The 17,325-nt window shown below is 36.4% G+C and overlaps 1 long non-coding RNA gene across 1 annotated transcript; it reads left to right on the top strand.

The window, feature by feature from the left end:
* Positions 1-9,781: 9,781 nt before the first annotated feature.
* LOC122143588 lies at positions 9,782-11,380 on the top strand. Its single transcript, XR_006159239.1, has 3 exons — positions 9,782-10,109; positions 10,310-10,587; positions 10,772-11,380. It is a non-coding gene; the product is annotated as an uncharacterized LOC122143588 (long non-coding RNA).
* Positions 11,381-17,325: the final 5,945 nt, after the last annotated feature.

Raw genomic sequence — 17,325 nt, 5'->3', positions numbered from 1 at the left:
TATCAATGGATAATGACGTCATTTTTGGAGATACAGCAGGTACTGAGTTCAGTTTCCAACCTTTAACGTCTGCCGATCGGGACGCTGATTTATCAATGGATGATGACGCCATTTTTGGAGATACAGCAGGTACTGAGTTCAGTTTCCAACCTTTAACGTCTGCCGATCGGGACGCTGATTTATCAGTTGATGAAGTCATCTTTGAAGATACAGCAGGTACTGAGGTCAGTTTACAACCTTCAACGTCTGCCGATCGGGACGCTGATTTATCAATGGATGATGAAGTCATCTTTGAAGATACAGCAGATACTGAGTTCAGTTTCCAACCTTTAAAATCTGCAGATCAGGATGCTTTGTGTGCACGTTTAAGACTGACTAATGAAAGCATTGGTGCTGAAGGCACACATTTTGGTTCTTTAGGAGTACCATGCAAAACAAAATGCATTAAAGGAGATGGCAATTGTTTGTTTAGATCAATAGCACACTCAGTATGTGGCAATCAAGAGAAACACCTGATAATTAGACGTGCAGTTGTGAAACATCTTGAAGCTAACAGTTCTAAATTTGAGAGATACTTAGGAGAAGAGTACAGATCAGTGAAAGATTATTTGACACAGTCTAAAACGTATTTTACTGGAACTTGGGGCAGTCATGTAAAATTATTTTGTGCAGCTGACCTTTTAAAAATGAATGTAATGACTTTTAATAATGACAGATGGAATGCACACGTCCCTACCGAACAGTTATTTACAGATAAGGCAATCTATTTGAAGCACTGCAATGGAAATCACTATGAAGTTGTTACCTGTGTTAAACATAAAAATCAAGAAATTGTCTGTGCAGAAGCATGTAACATTGAAGTGGATGATCAGAGCACAAGTCGCAATTTGCGAAAAAGGAAATTAAATGACACAGCAGAGTATTCTAAATGTAAAAGAGAACGTAAGCGATACTACAGCGACTACAATTTCAGACAGAAAAAAATAGAGAGCTTAAAATCTAAGTACTGTGAAGATAGTGACTATAGACAAGAAAAAATTAAGAAGTCTAATACAAAATACTATCAAGACAATGATTACAGGCAGAATAAGATTGAGAATATTAGAACAAAATACTGTGAAGACAGTGATTACAGGCAGAAAAAGATTGAGAACATCAGAACGAAATACTGTGAAGACAGTGATTACAGGCAGAAAAAGATTGAGAACATCAGAACGAAATACTGTGAAGACACTGATTACAGACAGAAAAAGATTGATAACATCAGAATGAAATATTGTGAAGACAGTGATTACAGGCAGAAAAAGATTGAGAACATCAGAACGAAATACCGTGAAGACAGTGAATTTAAGGAGAAAAAACTTGAAAATGTTCGAGGTAAATATAAGAACAATATTGATGTTCAACAGTCAAAACGTGAAAAATCAAAGGATAAATATCACAGAAACCCTGCCTTTAAAGCAAGTGTATGTGAATATTCAAAGAATAAATACAGCAAAAACCCTACCTTTAAAGCAAGTGTATGTGAATATTCAAAGAATAAATACCGCAAAAACCCTACCTTTAAAGCAAGTGTATGTGAATATTCAAAGAATAAATACCGCAAAAACCCTACCTTTAAAGCAAGTGTATGTGAATACTCTAAAAGGAAATACCATGACAATGAAAATTTTAGAATGAGTATAATACAAAAAAGATCTGAAATGTCTGCAAAACAGAGGGACAGACAGAAAGATATTGATTTCACTATTAATCAGTTTCATCAAGAAGTCAGTACAGGCCCAGAATTTGTTTGCTGTGTTTGTCATCGTTTATTGTTCAGAAAACAGGTTATTGAATGTAAAAGAGATTGCTATGAAATAAGAGGTCAACAAATTACAGATTTGGCTGAAAAATGTATTACACAAAAGTATTTGCACATATGTAATACTGAATGTGAGAATAAATGCCATTTATCAGGTAATCCAGCTTGTAAATTGTGGATTTGCTATACATGCCATCGTAAAATTCTTGGAGGAAAATTACCTGAAGAGAGTATTGCAAACAACATGCATTTGGTGGACATTCCAAAAGAACTAAAAGGTCTAAACTCATTGGAAGAACATCTTATTGCACGCAATATTCCTTTTATGAAGTTGCTGTGTCTTCCACGTGGAAAACAGAAAGGCTGTCATGGCCCAGTTGTCTCTGTTCCTATTAATACCACAGATGTTTCAAATATTCTTCCACGTAATGAATGTGATGACCACATGATAAAAATAAAACTGAAACGGAAGTTAACATATAAAGGCCATTATGAATATAAATATGTCAGCACTGATCGTGTCAGACATGCACTGTCTTATTTGGTGAGACATAATAAGTGGTATAATGATGTGGAGTTTAATAAGCAGTGGACAAATTGTTTGAATGCAGCTGATGAAGTAGAGAATTGTGCTGATGATTTTGAAATGGAGGAACAAGATGTAACAGATAAAAATGAAGATGAGAAAGGAGATGGAGATGACATAGACGAAGATATAACATATATTAAAGAACAAAGTGGTCTTTTGTCAGATACATCGTTGCAGCCTGTTGATCTGGGTTCAGAAATAATTGATCAGCATTTTCATGATGTACTAAATGTAGCACCAGGTGAAGGTAACAGTCCTATTAGACTGCTATCCGATAAATCTAATGAGGCAAAGTGTTTCCCTGTTCTCTATCCTACTGGTGGTCCAACATTTCATGATGAAAGACAGGAAAAAATCACATTGTCACGATACTTGAATGCAAGAATACTAAATGCAGATGGACGTTTTGCACAGAACACAGACTTCCTTTTTTATGCCCAATATATATCAGAACTTGATCAAATTGTATCCAATGTCTCAATTGCAATGAGGAAAGGCTCTGAGAAAAATAGCTTAAAAGTCACAGCAGATATGCTAACAAACTCTGATTCCTTGCAAAGAATATTAAACTATGATGAAGGATATAAGTTCTTAAGACCAGTGAGAGGGACCCCTCCCTATTGGATGTCTACACAAAAAGATCTGTTTGCCCTGATCAGACAACTAGGCATACCGACTTTCTTTGCATCTTTTAGTTCTGCTGATCTGAGATGGCCTGAAATGATGAAGACTTATTATTAAGCAAGAAGGGAAACAAATAAATGTTGATGAGCTTGACTGGTCTGAAAAATGTGGACTCATAAGACGAAATCTGTAACTGCAGCAAGGATGTTTGATCACAGATGGCATTGTTTTCTTAAAAATGTCATAATGTCACCAGCAAAGCCTATTGGCAAGATAAAAGACTACTTTTATCGTGTTGAATTTCAACAACGTGGTTCTCCTCATGTTCACTGTCTGTTTTGGGTGGAAAATGCTCCGAAGCTCAATGATCATGATGCAGACAATGATGGTCTGGTTGCTGACTTTATTGACACATATATCACTTGTGAGACACCACCAGAAAATGATACTGTACTTTACGAAACAGTGAACACTGTTCAGAAGCACAGTACAAGACATTCAAAAACATGTCGGAAGAAAAATACAGTTTGTAGATTTAATTTTCCAAGACCACCATCTAGTCTGACTTTCATTACAAGAGGAAACAATGCAGATGAGTTGAAAGGCAACAGTGAAGATACCACAGCAAGTGCAATTATAAAGAAAGTAAAAACCACTTTAAATTCTGATGTGAATTTTGATTCGGTTGATTCCTTTTTTTCATTTATTGGGATTAATCAAACTATGTTTGAAAAAGCATACAATGAATGTTCTAAAAAGAAAAGTATTGTCTTGAAAAGAAATCCAAAAGATGTTTGGATAAATCAGTATAACAAAGATTACTGCGTGCTTGGCAAGGGAATATGGATATTCAGTATGTTACAGATGCTTTTTTCTGTAGTGGTCTACATACTTAGTTACATTACAAAAGCTGAACAAGAAATGGGACTTCTGCTTCAGCGTGCACAAAATGAAGCTATGAATGGAAATCTTGATGCTAAAGCATCATTAAAACAGTTGGGAACTATCTATCTGCACAACAGAGAAATTTCTGCTCAAGAGGCAGTGTACAGGCTGACAGGCATGCATTTGAATGAACGTTCCCGTAAAGTACAATTTATTCCAATAGGACAAAATCCTATAAAGATGAGTTTGCCTTTGCATATGCTCCAAAACAAAGTGGAAAACGACCAGTCAGATGATGAAAACAATTTTTGGATGACAAGTGTCATTGACAGGTACAAGAACAGACCAGAGAAAGAACCTCTAGATTATCTGTGTCTTGCCAGTTTTTGTTCTGAGTACAGAGTTTTGACAAAATCAGAGGTTTCCTCACAAAACAAAACAGCAGAAAATGAAATGATTAAACTCAATAACAACAATGGCCATGTAAAGCGGAGGACACGCACTAAACCTGCAGTAGTGAGGTATCCAAGGTTTTCCCCCACAAAAGATCCAGAAAAATATTATCATTCTTTGTTGCAGCTTTTCTTACCACATTATGATGACTCTGATCTGAAGCCTAGCAACTATGACACATATGAGGAGTTTTACATCAGTGGTGTCATAAAGATTGGTTTTGAAGTGAAACAAGTCAAATTAATTGTTGATGGCAACAGAGCATTGTTTGAAAAGGAAAGTGATAAAATAGAACAAGCTAAACAGATTTTGGAGCAGGATATTGATTTAGAAGATGCCTGGGCCCAGATATGTCCTGAAACCGAAAAACAGCGTGATGAATGCATAGAACTGATGAAGAATAAATTAATGGTCGATGAAGATGACAGTCAAGAACTTATTCCAGATCTTATAGCTAACCCTCAAACTGTGTGTACCATTGAAACAAACCACACTATGATGCCTAGAGATGAGGCATTGAATTTACTAAGATCATTAAACGAGGAACAATCTGCTGTGTTCTACAAAGTGCGAAAGTGGTGTCTACAGAAAGTACTTGGACAAAAACCCTGAACCATTTCGATTATTTTCTTACTGGTGGAGCAGGTACAGGAAAAAGTCATCTAATTAAAGCAATACAACATGAATCGTGTAGACTAGACTTTTATCTCAGCTTTCTGAGAATCCTGATGACATTACTGTACTTCTGACAGCTTCAACTGGAGTTGCTAGCTTTGGCATTGGAGGGGGAACAATACATAATAAACTTGCAATTGGTGCAAATGTCAGACTGCCATATCAGCCTCTTAGTGATGACAAAATAAACTCATTACGCACAAAATTGGGTACTTTGCAAATTTTGATTATTGATGAAGTGTCTATGGTTGACCATCGTCTTTTGTCATACATCCATGGAAGGTTGCCACAAATAAAACAAACTGGTGACTACTCCCTTTTTGGAAAAGTCTGTATTCTTTGTGTTGGGGATTTCTATCAACTTCCTCCTGTAAAAGGAACTGCTCTCTATGCTGATACAAAAGGAGTGAACCTATGGGAGAATAATTTTGAACTTGCTGAATTAACTAAAGTTGTTCGACAACAAGATCCAAGTTTTGCTGAAATGTTAAATCGGCTGAGAGTACATAAGAAAAAGGAATGTCTTTCAACTAATGACATTGCTATGTTAAAAAAATGTGAAAGTAATGATATTCACATATTTGCTACAAATGCTGAAGTTGATAAATATAACATCGAAAGGCTACATGAATGTTGCCCAGAGGCAATTAATATAAATGCTCTAGATTATGTCAAAAATTCAAAAACTGGACGAATGGAACGTAAAGTTGGATTTCATACGAAAGTTTTCAACTCATCTTTGTCTAAATGTGTTTCCCTTGGTATTGGAGCAAGGGTTATGCTAAAAAAAAATATTGATGTTGCTGACGGTCTGGTCAATGGAGCGTTTGGTACAGTTGTCCACATAACTGAAAGTCAAAGCAATGATGATGATTTTCCATCAGCTATACACATGGAGTTTGATGATCCAAATGTCGGTAAAATTCAGAGATCTAAAAACCCCCAGAGATTTTCCCAAAATTCAACAGTAATTGAAGTACAAGAAGATCAAGTCACAAATGATGGTGGTATAAGGCGTCAGTTTCCTCTCAGATTGGCATGGGCATGCACAGTTCATAAAGTGCAAGGACTCACAGTAGACAGAGCTGTTGTATCACTTAAGAAAATCTTTACAGCAGGGCAAGCATATGTTGCCTTGAGCCGAGTAAGATCTCTTAGTGGATTAATAATTGAGGACTTTAAAGAGTGTGCCATATTTTGTAATGACAAAATTGAGTTGGCTATGAAAGATATGCCAAAATTGTCTATGGAAAAGGACAGTTTCACTGAATCACTTGGTAGATTCAAATTAGCAATGCTTAATGTACAAAGTATCAAAGCTCATTTTCAGGATGTTCTTGCACATACAGTTTTAATGAATGCTGATTGTATTTGTTTGACAGAAACCTGGCTAAATGCTGATGACAAAGCACAAGAACCACAAATACCAGAATTTGTATTCAAGCACAATCCAAGAGCTAAGTGTTATGACAACAGTACAGCTCTTTATACTGAATTAAAACATCAGAGAGGGGGTGGAGTTGGGTTGTATTGTTCTGAGAAAAATTGAGTGTAATATTTTTACTCCTGAGTACTGGAACTTAGAATGCTTATATTTTATAGTTCCACATGTCAATTTGATTGCTGCACTTTTGTATAGGCCCAATACATATAAAACTGACAAGTTTTGACAGCAGCTATTACATGTTATTGAAGAGATAGAAAAGCATCCAGGACAGAAAATGATAATGGGAGACTTTAATGAAGACATTGTTACTTCATCTACAGTTATGAAATTAATGGAACAACATGGATACAATCAACATGTACAAAATGCAACCACAGAAAAAGGAACCTTAATAGACCATGTTTATACAAAAGATATAGTAGGCATAAGTGTCAGTGTTGTGCAAACTTACTATAGTTTTCATCAGGCAATACTCATTTCACTGTTGTGATCTAATATGTATAAGTATATGTGTGAAGCTTCCGCCTGCCAGTGGGGGAGGGGGGGTAGGGAGGCAAGACATAAAACGAGGCGGCTCCCTAGGGGTGGGTAGGTACTGGAGACTGGGTTGGCTGACACAGGGGTTGATTGGTACAGGCTTTAAATCTTTTTAAGTTTGCATCTTTGCAACCTTTGAAAATCGATTTAATTATGATTCAAGCAAACCTTTAATTTTTCATCACTTCCTCCTCAAGTTGAAAATAGGTAATTTGCGCTCACATGCTGTGTTCCTTGGATGTACTAGCCATTTTTCAAGCTCCCTCTATGGAATCAAACCATAATTCCATGTTATACACGGTCACCATGTTAGGCACGTAAAGTACTATTTAACTATTTGCTACAAATACACCCCTGCTACTTATGACTTGTTTTGTGCTCCAGGGTCACAAATATGTTTGTTTTTAGCTGTGCCAATCAACCCCATAACTTATAGCCACAGGAATGGATTTTGAGTACAACATATTGTCAATTTAACACTTTTTATTTTGTTGTTAAACCAGTACAATGGTTAATTTTGCTATGTCATTTTTTTTATTTCCATTCCATTTATAGCAGTAAATGGCAATATAATATATTTGTTTTTTATTTGTTTCCCCCATGTTTTGACTGTATTTTTTTTTTTTTTTGTGCAATAATTTAAAAGTTTTGTTTATTTAAACTTGTGTCAGCCAACCCAGTCTCCTTTTTTTTTTTTTTTAAGCTTGAATCAGCAAGTTATGGCTATTATGCAAAACCACACTGATTAGTGCTGTGATTTCATAGCATGGCCATAGCTTTACCTTTAGAGGAGGCTAGACCTTCATATTGGGTCTTCAGGTTTCTGAGTTTCAAATGGCATAATTTGACATTTTTAATCTTTAGTCTTGCTCTAGAATTTTTTTAATTTTTTTAATTTTTTTTTTTTTTTTGTGGACCAGTTCTGAACAGATATTTAGAATGGCATGTTCATGCTTTAAAGTACTTGCATGTTTTCTACTTATAGCACTGTTTTAATTATTTATGATGTAATGTCGTTATTAATTTTGTGTAGAGATGATTTTATTTATAAATTTAGTAAATCATGATTTAAAAAACAAATGTAAGATGCCTGTAACTGTAGTGTTACTTTCACAGTCTACAATAGAAATCTTTCTCAAGCCACAAACAAACCGGAGATTATGGACAACTGAACTAAAATATTAGCATATCATCCTTCACTCTTGGTTCCAAAACAAAAAAGAACATTTCATGTCTTACCATCTGGTATGCAACAACACAGGAGAAAAGTCTTAGTGTTCTTAATATTGCATAAACTACATTAAACAACAAAATGTTGTTTTATTGTTTTGTAGGACTATGAGGACACTACAACTATGAGGACACTACAACTCATCTAGAGCACCTTCTACTGACTATCTGATTATCTACAAAAAAAAAAAAAACATCCTCCATGTCTTGCACTGAACAACAAAAGAACAAAGAGTGGATTTCACTAAAATCATGCTACTAAACAGAGACTTGATGTGAGTACTTACAATTTTTTTTAATTAATGCTGTTTTTCATAATTTATTTTGATGTTATTAATTATTAATTATGTTAAAACAATTGATAACATAATTTTGTTTTTTTATGTTGTAGAAAGTCTGTTGAGGACATTACAAAATAATACAGGATGATAGACGTGTCACATAATCATGACTACAAGCGTACTTCCTTGACGTCATTCACGGCAGAAATTGTTAAGAACAGGAAAGTAGTACCAAAAAGAACCCCTTATTATTACAGTTTGTATTTCAATGTGGATACAATGTATATTCAATGCATTTTTTTTTTAATGAATTCTTTGTATGTATAGTTGTAACTGCAATGTAAACAAAATTATACTGCATTTACAAGTGATATATTTGTTACTTATATCAACATTACAAATGCACTTAACTACGTAGTGGCAATTCCCATTGGTGTGGTTTTGCATAAAAGCCAAACTTCAAGTGTAGAACTCAAAACTTGCTGGTTCAAGCTTAAGCCAGGTCAACAAAGCTATCAGGCATGACCATTATTCTTTGATTTCTCATGTTCTGTTCTGTTTTTGGAATCCTATTTTGTTGTTCATTTTGTTAAATTTTCACTGCGTTTACAGTTTCTGTGTTTAGTTCTTTTCTCCTGAGCTGCAAGTTTCTAGTATATGGTCATGTTTCCTTGGTTAGCAATTATGTTCACTTGTGTTTAGTTTAGTTCATCTTTATCTCTGTGTATTTCAACTCTTCAGTTCGTTGATATTGTTTGTCTCAATTTGCAAAACTGTTTAGTTTTATTTCATGTTGATTTAATTTCTGTTGCCATTGGCAACCTTGGCTTCTGATTTCAATGCCTCTGCTATGCCCTGTCATGTCACTGCTCCAATGCAGTCTCTGATCCTTCTGACTGCACCCTGATCTGTCATCTCCCTGGCTCCGCAACAGACTTCTGGTTCAGCAGCATAACCTTTGTTTTCCAGCATTCTAGCTCCATATTAGTGTCCAGGCTTCCTTACTGTTCATTAGTCTTGTGTCTCCTGGCTGCACAATGGGACTACATCCATCTGGCTCCATCAAGGGTATCCGACTTTCTCATTCTTGCTGAACAAAAATAAATAAATAAATCTTCTTCAGATAGAGTTGATGTGACTGTTTTTATTATTTATAAATTCTATTTAAATGTTATATGAATTCTGATTTTCATATGTGTATTATCTGTTAATATTTTTTAATATTGCAGACAACTACAATAAATTACTTTTTTTTTATTGTGTTATAAGACTAAGACAAAACTACACATCATCTGTCACCTAGTTAGAAACAATTGACTATGCATGCACCTTCCAATCCTTCAGCTGCCCTGGGGTCCTACATCCTTTGACCTCCACCATCTTCGTCACTACCACTGGCTCCATCTCATTCACAGATCTTCCATCTCCACTTTGCCACTCAGGTCCACTCAAGTGTCACTTGCTCCGTCTTGATCTCCAGCATTACTGGCTTTGATCCAACGTGGATCTCCAACCGTCTAGTTCCATCTAGACATCCTTCTCTGCCATTCTTACTCAACAAAAATATCTTCACAGAGACTTAATGTAAGCATATTTGCTCTATATAAATGCTGTTTTGCATATGTGTTTGATATGTATATTATTTGTTAATCTGCTTAAACATTGCATAAAATTACAATAAACAACTATACTTTTTTTACTGTTTTGTAGGAGTACGAGCACAATATGCATCATCTATTGTTTTCTAATTCAAAACAAGTATGCCTACATCTTATTTCCTCTAGCTCTGCGATCTTCATCATTCCCACCGACTCCACCTCAGTCTGCCGATCTTCTGTCTTCACCTTGGCCCTCCAGTCCAGTGGCATTATACTGGTTCTCCAGCAGTTTGGCACCATCTTGGTCTACAGCTTTCCTGATTTCACCTTGGTCTTCCATCTACTCAACTCTGTCCTGGTTTGCCTCACCCATGGCTCCACAGTGTCTCTCTATCTTTGTGGCTCCATCAAAGCATCCCTCCGTCCCAGTTTTGCTAAACAAGACATCTTTACAGATACATGATGTGAGTATAATTATTATTTATAAATATTGTTTTGCATATGTTTTTCACATGTACATTATTTCTTAATGTATTGAGTTTTAGGACTATGAGAACACTATTCATAATCTAAGAACTTTTAGTTTAAAATAAATAACTCTGCCAATACCTTCAAATCATTTGGGTCCAATGTACTCAATCCCTGCAGCTCCACCATCTTCAACACTCCCACTGGCTCTTCCTCGGTCTGCAGATCTTCTACATCCACCTAGGCCCTCAAGCCCTGCTGTATTACCCTGGTTGTCCAGTCCTCTGGTTACATCCATCTTGGTATCAAGCCATCCTGACTCTGCCTTGGCCTTCTGTCTGGTCTGCACAGCCTGAGGATCGACAATGGGTCTCCATTGCTCCGATTCCATCAAGGCATTCCACTATGCCATTTCTGCCATGACACCCTCCATTACTTTTACAGTGGTTTCTTCTTCCACTGCACACCCTTGACCTCTTCCTTCACTATTTGTGCAGTAGTCTCTTCCTCTGCCAGCTCCACTGTAGTCTCTTACCCTCACCATCACACTGGCTGTTTAAGAGTCAAAAGCTGCCTTTTGGAAAGGCAGGTACTTTCAAGTTCTGTTTCTGCTCTAGGAGTTTATATTTATATTTAGTTCCTGTTTTCTGAGGTGCCAATATACATTTTCACTTTGTTCTGATTTGTTTAATCAGTTGCATATTGTGTTAACCTATGTTTATTGAATTTATTGTTATTTTTATGTATGTATTTTATATTTCCTAAATCTTTCCTGAGCTATTTTTTGTTTGTTTTTTGTTTGTATTTTCTGTGCTTTGAATAATCTTATGAATTGGATTAATAAAAGGACTGTTTACCAAGCCTCTGTTTTCCTTGCTGGCCTGGATGGAACAATATCCTTGAGAAAAGCAAATGAGATGGTCCAGATTCACATGTTTTGTATCTGAAACTACATATCATTACATCATTTCACTTTAAAACATAAAATGCCAGTCTACTTACAATGTGCATTTTAAAACATGCATTTATTCATTTATTTAGTTTTAGAGACACATTGTTCTTAATATCAAATTAATTGTTGCCTTATATATAAATTATAAAACACAAAATACAATATATTTGGTTTAGTACTGACTGAATGATTAAGACTACTGTTACTTGTCTGTATGCTTATATTATTCCGAAATGGCCTATGAACTGAATAAACTGCGTAAAGGTTATATTTTCTAAACCATCATAGACGAATGTTCCCGAGAATGCTGCACAAGCTTGCGGCGCCATCTGCAGCTTCAAGTACTTCAAAGTGCCAAATGAGTAGAATCGGCACTGAAGCGTGTAGTCTTCCTAACTTTTTATGAATGGTGGTGAGAATGTGAGATTGCTTGTAATAACATACAAAACGGTTGTGATGTAATTATACAAATAAAGGCTATATAACGCGTTACATGTATGCTGTATTAGGCAACTTTGTTTTTAGTGTTGGTTCACTATGCCTTATTAGGGCTCGAGCCAATGGGCGCAGGGCCCTCTTGTTCCCCTAAGGCAGGGGTGTCAAACTGAATTCCTGGAGGGCTGGAGTCCTGCTGAGTTTTGTTCCAACCCTACGCCAACACACATACCATGTAGATTTCAAATAAGCCTGAAGGACTTGATTATTTTGATCAGGTGTGTTTAATTAGGGTTGAATCTAAACTCTGCAGGGCTCCGGCCCTCCAGGAATTGAGTTTGACACACCTGCCCTAAGGATTATTATTAGGGCCCGAGCCAATGGGCGCGGGGCCTCTTGTTCCCCTAAGGATTATTCTTCTTATTATTAGGGCTCAAGCCCAAAGGGTGAAGAGCCCTATTGTTTTCCTTAGGATTATTTGTTATTATTAGGGCCCGAGCCAATGGGCGCAGGGCCCTCTTGTTTCTGTAAGGATTATTCTTATTACTATTAGGGCCCGAGCCAATGGGCGCAGGGCCCTCTTGTTTCCGTAAGGATTATTAGGGCCCGAGCCAATGGGCGCAGGGCCCTCTTGTTTTTTTCTAAGGATTATTCTTATTATTATTATTATTATTTGTATTTTTTTTTTAAACTTCCGGGGGTTTTTGGAGGACTTAACATACTCAAAAACTCTTGAAAATTGGCACACAGGTTGGAATCTGCGGCCATCAGGATGCCGCAGAGGCTGGGACCCGGGCGTGGCAAAGGGGCTCTACGGCGCCCCCTGGAACACAGTCAGAAATCTTGAACCATAGCTCACACATACTTGCATGTATTTATATAAAACTCAGTACACTTATAGATCTCATTGAGCCGAACAACTTTCGCGCTCTATGTCATAGGCTCCGCCCAACAGGAAGTGAGCTATTCAGGGTTGTTTCAAAAAAGCATGCTCTGGAATTTGAAATACTCCTCTGAGGTTTTCCACCCGTTCTCCACGAAACTCAGTGAACATGATCTCAAGACATTGGGGATGAAAAATTGGCCAGGGATTTTTGATATCTCGAACAGTTTGGCCGTGGCGAGTGGAATTTGTAATAGTAACAAAATGAGAAACAGGAAATGTCTAATAACATCCACATACATTTTCTGATTTAGATCAAACTTAATTGGATTGTTTTGATGTATGATGCCGATTGCATATATGTGACTATTAGGAGTCAAAGTTATAGCGCCACCAACTGGCAGCAGGAAGTGTGTCATTTTCAAAATGCTTTGAATTCACAGCATCTTATTTTTACTCGATTTGCTTCAAACTTCATCAGAATAATGACACAACACGGCCGATGTAAATCTGTTGTGGGGATATTGATATCTAATATAGTGTTGCCATGGCAACGCTTCAAACTTGAATATTCTGTTCTAGTGATTTTGAGGCAGATGAAATGCTCAGAATTACATGAAACTCAAAACACATATCAGTATTAATGATACCTAGACAATGGCAAAAGCACATGAAAGGGCGTGGAGGAGGCACTCTATAGCGCCACCTTTTGTCAAAAGGGGGGGGGTTAGTTTTAGCTACAGACACCAAACTGGTGGTATATATTGTTCTTATCAAGACGGACAACTTTCTAATTTACAGTCATCAGCTGCGACCTACAGGAAGTCGGCTATTTTGGTTTAAAATGTGGATTTTTGGAAAAATATGGCTGTGAATTAATGCATACTCCACAGAGGAGAATTACTTTATACACACCAAACTTTGTCAACATGATGCCAATATACTGAAGATGTTAAATTGCGAACGGGTTTAGGATACCTTGAACAGTGTGGCCATAGCGATTTATTAAAGTAACATTAAAAAATGCAACAGTTATTTTCCTATATCTTTTGAATTCTTTATTCTAACCCTTCATAATTATTTTTTACATATGTAGTAGAAGTCATTCTTAGAAAACACAGTAAGTTTTCATAAATTTATCATGTTCAGGAGCCAGCATAAAATTAAAACTATCATAACTTCTGGATCTAGCATGCATTTTTTACTACCAGTGATGGACACCAGATGGAGCTATAGGATTACTTTTAAATAATTATTGTAGAAACACATAGAGCATTTAAATCATTTATACAAATCTTTCAAAGAAAGATAATATGTATTTTAAAAAGTTAATTAATTTTACTGGTAATATAGTTTTTTATATAATCATTTCACAAATGTTTATAGATCATTAAAAGTATTTTTAAAAATGGTTATATCATGAAAAGTGTTACAAGAATTTTATATATATTCTTTGTGTGTGTGTGTGTGTGTGTGTGTGTGTGTGTGTGTGTGTGTTGGAGAGGGAGAGAGAGAGAGAGAGAGAGTCACATTATTAAATGCTAGGGCTGGGTGATATGACGATTTAAATCGGATGGACGAAATTAAAAGTCTATCGATTCATATTGTGCTCTATCGTTTATTTTGTGGTGCCCATGCAAAATAAACTGTTTACGGAAATACGTTTTCATTATTTGAATGACGGCAGTCACATGCATTACGCGTGTATGCAGACAGACGCGTGAATAAAAGCATGCGCGCTCATGTCACGTTGCTGTGCGCCTGGTCATGAAAACTTAATGTTTTCATGCGTTTTTAAGCACTGCAATTTGACCCCTTACCAGTATACCCCCATTTTCGGCATAGAGACAGAAATTACATACCCAAAAATAAAAGGTTTCTGCTTATGAGTCTTTCTGACTAGATACATAATCAACATATGTTCACAAAGCTTACACTTCAAAGTTTACTGTTCAAGAATCAGAATTACTCAGACTGTTATGATAATAAAGATATATAAGCTCAAACATAAAAACAAAAATATTATTTTTTTTTTAAATGTATTAAGTACTGATTTTAGGCCATTGAAACACAAAAACAGAGCTATATGCGCGCGCTGTCTCTGTTTCTGTGTGAGAGGAGTGCGTGAGCTGCGCATCAGCTGCTAATAGAGCTCGTGAGCATTTTTGTCGCTTTATTGACTTTGAACGATTGCATAAACACTTATATGCGTCCAAATGCAAGTATCCTCATAAACACAGTCATTTAGGTTTTTAAATGATTGTAAACAGTTGCGAGAGAAAGCGCATATGTAACATATACTGGATCTGGAGTTAGGTCTTAAAGGAGAAGCTGTCCAATATTCGTCCTGTCTGCCATTCATGAAAATCTCTCACTGCTCTTGACTAAATCACTTTTGTAACTAGAATAAGAAGAAAACAAATAATGCTAATGCTAATGATTATGCGTATATATATATATTTATGTATATATATATATATATATATATATATATATAATATATATATATATAGATAGATAGATAGATAGATAGATAGATGTACATAACGTAGACAGTGAAGACTAATTCATTTATCATATCGTGATATAAGATTTTAGTCATATCGCCCACCCCTAGACAATTATTGTTTATGTAAATTAATATAATTAATGTTAATAACTGAAACCTTATTGGAAGTGTTACTCAAGTTTTATATGTTGTGTTGTGTGTGTGTCTCTTGATGGTTTGGATTAACCCTTTCATTGCTGTATCCCTTAAATCCAAACTGCTAAAGTAAGTGTGCCCAGTCCTGTTACTGGCGATCGACTGTCCTGCAAAGTTCAGCTCCAACTCTAATCAGTCACACCTACCTTTAATTTTCAAGGAATCCTGAAGACATTAATTAGTTGGTTCAGGTGTGTTTGAGTAGGGTTGGAGCTAAACTTTACAGGACAGTCGATCGCCATTAACAGGGTTGGACACCCCTGTGCTAGAGGGTTACTGTGTATGTCTCCACTGGGCACAGTTTTCCTGATGGCACCGGGGTGGCGTTTGCGCTGACGGCTCGGGCCCGCCATCGCTGCTTGCAGCTATATTTCTTATTATTTTTTTTATTTTTCCTTAAACCTTCCGGGGGTTTTTGGGGGCCTTAAAATACTCAAAAACTCTTGAAAATTGGCACACACATTGGAACCTGCAGCCATCAGGACACCACAGAGGCTGGGACCCGGGCGTGGCACAGGGGCTCTACAGCGCCCCCTGGAACACAGTCAGAAATCTTGAACCATAGCTCACACATACTTGCATGTATTTAAATGAAACTCTGTATACTTATAGATCTCATTGAGCCGAACAACTTTTGCCCTCAATGTCATAGGCTCCGCCCAACAGGAAGTCAGCTATTCAGGACTGTTTAAAAAAAGCACGCTCTGGAATTTGAAATACTCCTCTGAGGACTTTCAACTGTTTGCCTCGAAACTCAGTGAACATGATCTCAAGACATTGGGGATGAAAAGTTGCCAGGGGATTTTTGATATCTCAAACGGTCTGCCCGTGGCAAGGCGTTAAAATTAGGGCGAAAAATGACAAGCAGGAAATGTCTATTACAGTATACTACAGTATGCTGTGAATTAATGCATACTGCTCAGAGGAGAAGTACACTATACACACCAAACTTTTTCTACATGATGCCAAAACATTGAGGAACTTAAATTGTGAATGGATTTTGGATAGCTTGAACGGTTTTGCCATGGTGATTTTTTTGAAATAACTGTAAAAAGGGAAACATTAATTGTCTTGTATTTTTAAATTGCAGTTTGTAAAAACTTCAAAACTATTTTTCATTCATAGAACAAGTCATTCTGAGGAAATATGCATAGTTTCACGATTTTACAAGACTGTATGGATAACAGAAAATTAAAAAACTGTCAAACATCTGATCTCACTCTGAGGCCACTCTCTCTGTGTGAGGGAAGGGAGGGGCTGAGTGACTGACTTTTTTGCTGGTGACTGAGTGTGTGAAGGGGGGGGGGGGGGGGGGGGGGGTTGAGGGCCTGGCTGACAAAGAGAGAGAGAGAGAAAGAGAAAGTTAACTCTTTAATCACCAGAAAAAGAAAAAAAAATATCAGTAATTGTGTGTTGTTGTTTTTTTTTTTTCATCATTACAGCTTAAGAAATCTCTTAGGCCTTATCCTTTTCTGTCAGTTTTAGGAACAAATAAAACCTAGTACAATCTGTTGGGCTTAGACAACATGATTTTTTTTATAATAAGGTTAAAAATTATGTTAATTGCAACATAAAAAGATTTTAAAAAATACATACATGTGGATTTATATTTTTTTTATTCTGTAATTAATTTGAAACTTATTTGGTACTGACCTATGACAGACATCCTGCGACATGACATTTATCTGAATTTACACAATCTCATGGATGTAACAGTAAAACAGTTCAGCTCACAAATGAAGACTAAGCTCTAATGCAGA

The sequence above is a fragment of the Cyprinus carpio genome, unplaced genomic scaffold, assembly GCF_018340385.1.
Source record: "Cyprinus carpio isolate SPL01 unplaced genomic scaffold, ASM1834038v1 S000006456, whole genome shotgun sequence".
NCBI classification, from domain to species: Eukaryota; Metazoa; Chordata; class Actinopteri; order Cypriniformes; family Cyprinidae; genus Cyprinus; species Cyprinus carpio.
The sequence above is the reverse complement of the archived record's forward strand: the minus strand, read 5'-3'. Positions and strand labels throughout refer to the sequence as shown.